This window comes from Apium graveolens, chromosome 1, assembly GCF_009905375.1.
Source record: "Apium graveolens cultivar Ventura chromosome 1, ASM990537v1, whole genome shotgun sequence".
Taxonomy (NCBI): domain Eukaryota; kingdom Viridiplantae; phylum Streptophyta; class Magnoliopsida; order Apiales; family Apiaceae; genus Apium; species Apium graveolens.
Window position 1 is genome coordinate 180,626,531 of NC_133647.1, and position 5,401 is coordinate 180,631,931.

Genomic DNA, 5,401 nt, shown 5'->3' on the forward strand with positions numbered 1-5,401 from the left:
CTAAACTAGATTGAAATTTCAATGCTATGGCCATTTCAAGTATATATCTATGCCTCCTCTCTATCCTTGCATTCTGCTGTGGTTTATAAGGAATTGAAGTTTGATGCACAATACCTTTCTCAGCATAGAATTGACAACAATGTGAATCTTTAAACTCCAGAGCATTATCAGTTCTCAAAGTATGAATACTCAGACTAAAATGTTTCTCAGGATAAGCATAAAAAGCCTTAAAGCTGACCAGAAAATCAGAATTGTTTTGCAAAAGATATACCCATACCATTCTTGAACAATCATCTACCAGAGTAAAAAAATAACTATATTTAACTCTAGTTTTGACTCTATATGGTCCCCAAATGTCAGCATGTATCAACTGAAATGGTACTTTTGCATGAGACTCACTTAATGCAAATGGCTTCTTTGTAAACCTAGCCATTGGACGAGTTACACAAACATGAGAATGTACTGTTGATACCTGTTTCTGAATACAAGGAATAGACATGATTTTAACTTGAGGAGCATGACCAAGCCTGTTATGCCATACTGCATAGTCTTTAACTTTTGACATATCTGACTGTGAATGATTGCATTCCTTATTATTTTCAGACAGATAGTACAATCCATTCTTCAGTTGTCCTATGCCTTTCACCTTTTTTGTGACGAATGCACAATTAGACACTTCTTTGGATAAAACATGACTTGACAGCTATTATCTTAAGCCAGCTTATGTATAGATAAAAGATTATGATTAAATGCTGGAACACACAACACTTCTTTTAGCTTCAAACCATTGTCCATATGAACATCCCCAATGTGAGATATAACAATAGTATCTCTTGTAGGCAGTTTAATAGTATAGGGAGAAGGTGCCACTTTCACATTGGACAATAAATCAAGCATAGCTGTCATATGATCTGTGCTCCAGAATCCATTATCCAGTTTTCTGAAACTTCTGTATGAATTTTTGCCATTCCAAAGAAAGGACTATCTACTTCTTCTTCATCCCTTTTTACTGGTAACATTCTCAGCAATTGTGATAAGTGGATTTTATATCCACTTGGAATGCTTTATTACAAGCTTAAATTGGTGTTTTGGACTCAAGTTGTTGGTATTTTGATGTGTTTTTGTGTTATTGCATTTCAGGTATTAGTTAAAACAAGAAAAGAGATTTTAAAGGAAATATGATGAAAAGTGATCAGAATTGGAATCCAAGGCCATTGTCAATTGTAGAGAATCTCAATAGCTTCGCGTGGGCAGTTGAATCGCCTAATTCTGACGATTAGAACTCAAGTTATGGCCAAAACAAGATTCATCAGAATATTTTTCCCAGTCAGTAGCTGAGCGCCTGCTCAGCAGAGCTGAGCGCCTGCTCAGCAGAGCTGAGCGCCCGCTCAGAGAGCTGAGCGCCCGCTCAGGAGAGCTGAGCGGCCGCTCAGGGCGCGGCTGGTCGCTGATTTCGCTGAAAAAGCCTTTTTTGAGTAGAAGTTGACGATTTTAAGGGTCCAGGTCCACTAGGGGCGTATATATACTTAAAAAAAGGGTTTTCATCATCCGGGAAGATTGGGATACCAAGGAGAAGACCTAGAAGCACAGAACAACTCCGAAAAAGAAGATCTTGTTTTCAACTTGTGATTCTTTAAATTAGTTGTAACTTTGGATGCTCGTTTTTGTTCTTCTTGAACCTAGATCTCGTTTATTCATACTTTGATTATTATTTAGTTTATTAAGACCTTGTTTATACCATGCTTTCATTGGAACCCATGGTGACGATGAGTTCGATTATGGGCTAATCGTTGTCATGGGGTTCTAGCGGATTTACTTATGAATTTCAATAGTTAATTGTTTCGATATCTTGGTGTGTGGTGATTGATTGATATCCTAGTATTGGTTGTGCTTATTCGTCTTATGTGCGTAGCTAACATATAAGATAGCGTGTTAATCTCTATTGAAGCGACAGTGAATATAGAGGTTTAGAACTTGCCATGCTAGCATAGGTTCTTGTATGTGTATACATGATTCGTAGGTAACTCTAACCGTTTTACTTGCCCTATGTAATCAAGATAGATAACTTGTTCTTAAACCGTTATGTTGTCAAATTCTATAGACATATAGGGTCTCAATATAATTGGTGCCTATTTAGCTTCTATCTCTTTTGTGGATGTCTGGTAGAATGGTACTCGTGCAACGAAAGTTGGCGTTTATCAGTTTCGTGTTATCTGATTAGTGTCATCACCATCACATGCTAAGGTTAAAAACAATAAGGCTATTGAATGAATTATATAATGAAGTTAGAATCTCATGTTTGTCATATATAGTAATTCAACCTCAATTCTCTTAGTTAATGTTATTTAGTATAATCTCTTAGTTTAATAAAAACCCAATTTGTTATTTATCTTAGCATTGAGCGATAACCATACATTATTGCATAGGTGCATAAATTGAACTTAACCTAAACCAGTCTCTGTGGGAACGAATCTGATTTATATCTTATACTACTTGCGAACGCGTATACTTGCGTGAATATTAGCGCGTGTTTTCGCCCTAACAAGTTTTTGGCGCCGCTGCCGGGGACTCGGTGTTAATTTTTAGTTTATGTGCTTGTCATCAGTGGTCGTTAAAGTTCATTGACTTGGATTCTTTTACTTTCACAGTTTATTTGTTTGTGTTTCAGGTACTCATTACAATGGGAGATCCAGCAGCATGAACGAAAGCCTTAATGGACTTTTCTCAACCCAGGATCAATGACATTCAATCTAGTATTGTCCGGCCAGCTATCACAGCTAATACCTTTGAGATCAAGCCTGGCATAATTCAATGGGTACAGACTTCAGTCCAGTTTGGGGGTTCTCCAACGGAAGATCCCAATACACACATTAGGGATTTCATTGAAATATGCGACACCTTCAAGTTCAACGGTGTTTCTGAAGATGCTGTGAAGCTGAGACTGTTCCCATTCTCTCTGAGGGACAAGGCTAAGAGCTGGTTACACTCTCCACCAGCTGGTTCGATTACTACTTGGGAGGATCTTGCTCAGAAATTCCTTACTAAATTCTTTCCTATGGCGAAGACAGCTGCAATCAGAAACGCTATTACTCAATTTACGCAGCAAACGGGAGAATCGCTAAGTGAAGCTTGGGAGCGCTACAAGGAGATGCTTAGGAAGTGTCCTCATCATGGAATTCCTGATTGGATGATCATCACTTGTTTTTACAATGGGTTGGGAGCACAGTCCAGACCCATGTTCGATGCAGCATCAGGCGGAGCATTATGGGCAAAGAGCTATAAAGAAGCTTATGATCTAATTGAACTGATGGCTGCTAATAAATATCAGTATCCAACCCAGAGATATCCACAGGACAAGGTAGCAGGAGTACTTGAGGTGGATACAGCTACGGCTATCACTGCTCAACTAAAGGCATTGTCTATGAAGATCGATTCTCTGGCTAACTATGGTGTTAAGCAGATATTAGTGTTTGTGAGCTGTGTGCAGGTCCGCATGCGACAGAGCAATGCGCTATATCTAGCGACTCAGCTCAGTTTGTGAGCAACTTTCAGAGATCGCAACAACCAGTTCCAGACACTTATCATCCTGACAACTGGAATCATCCTAACTTCAGCTGGAGCAACAATCAGAATGTGATGCAACAGCCGTTCCATCCGTTTGGAAATAAGCTGTTCAACTCTCTTGGTTTTCAGCAACAACTCCAACTTCAACAACAAACTCATGATGCAGGTCTATCTTCAAATGAAAAATCTGAATTAGAGGAGTTGAGGCTTATGTGCAAAAACCAGGCTCTTATATGCCAAAGCCAAGCTGTTTCTATCAAGACTCTGGAGAACCAAATAGGGCAAATTGCTAATGCCTTATTGAATCGACCACCAGGAACGCTTCCTAGTGATACAGAAGCCAATCCAGGAAAGAGGGAAGTTGAAGAACATGTGAACGCCATCACCTTAAGGTCTGGAAAGGTCGCAAGCCCCCAAATTCAGCAAGACGAAGAGCCTGAAAAATCTCAAGATTCAGAAAATGCAGTTGTGGCTGAAGAAGATGTGCAGAAGGAAGTAGAGGTGGAACCAAGGAAGACTACTGTGGAATACACTCCTCCTGAGGGTAATACAGGGGAGAAACAGATCTATCCTCCACCTCATTTTCCAAAGAGGCTGCAGAAGAAAAATCCGGATAAGCAGTTTGAGAAGTTTCTGGAGGTGTTCAAGAAACTTCATATCAACATACCTTTCGCTGAAGCTCTTGAACAGATGCCTAGCTATGCGAGGTTTATGAAAGGTATTCTCTCTCGGAAAGTGAAGCTCGATGACTTAGAGACCGTTGCTCTAACGGAGGAATGCAGTGCTGTGCTGTAACAGAAGTTGCCTCCGAAGCTTAAAGATCCTGGAAGCTTCACTATTCCTTGCACCATCGGAAACTTGTCGTTCGACAAGTATTTATGTGATTTAGGAGCTAGCATCAATCTGATGCCCTTATCTATCTTCAAGAAGCTTGGTCTGCCTGAGCCGAAACCAACATACATGTCATTGCAACTAGCTGACCGTTCCATCGCTTATCCACGAGGTATAGTGGAGGATGTCTTGGTCAAGGTGGATAAACTCTTCTTCCCTGCTGACTTTATAATTCTTGATTTCGAGGAAGATAAGAAGATTCCCATTATCTTGGGAAGACCATTCTTAGCTACAGGCCGAACTATGATCGATGTGCAAAAAGGAGAGCTTACGATGAAGGTTCATGATCAGAAGGTCACTTTCAATGTGTTCAAGGAAATAAAATTACCCACAACTAAAGAGGAGTGCTTTAAAGTAGAGCAAATTCAGGTTTTGAATGCACCTCTGTGGAAGAGGAAGTTGGATGTGCCATTCGATTCTCTTGGGTTAGCAGAGCTGAAAATTTCTCAGGATCGTCTCGAGTCGTCTATTGAAGATGCTCCTACACTTGAGCTCAACCCACTACCAAATCACTTGAGTTATTCATTCTTAGGTGCACCCCCTGACAAGGGGTTGGGATATATCTTTGATGATGTAGAGGGTAGCCGAACGGATCCTCCAGTGTCTATAGAGGGTTCTTCTCATGTGCAGCAGGTAGTTGATAGGACTGGTGTTGGTGACGAGCAGTACAGGCGAGTAATTAGGCGTATGGAGGCCATGCACGACATTCACCGTCATTTTGCTGCAGATTTGACACACGCTTTCGGTACTATTTTCCGAGACACTAGTGGCGAGGTTGATTGGCCACCTGATCCTCCACCCGAAGAGGGTGATCTTTCCGACGACTAGGTATGCCTGAAATCCTTATTATTACCTTCAATGAGGACATTGAAAATTTTAAGTTTGGGGGTGATAATGTAAGGATTAGTAGTGTGTGTCCATATAGATTCATATAGATTTATGTTGC

At 40.4% G+C, this 5,401-nt stretch overlaps 1 non-coding gene across 1 annotated transcript; it reads right to left on the bottom strand.

Moving 5' to 3' along the window:
* Positions 1 to 3,070: 3,070 nt before the first annotated feature.
* LOC141680766 (small nucleolar RNA R71) lies at positions 3,071 to 3,177 on the bottom strand. Its single transcript, XR_012558411.1, has one exon. It is a non-coding gene; the product is annotated as a small nucleolar RNA R71 (small nucleolar RNA).
* Between the last annotated feature and the right edge of the window lie 2,224 nt (positions 3,178 to 5,401).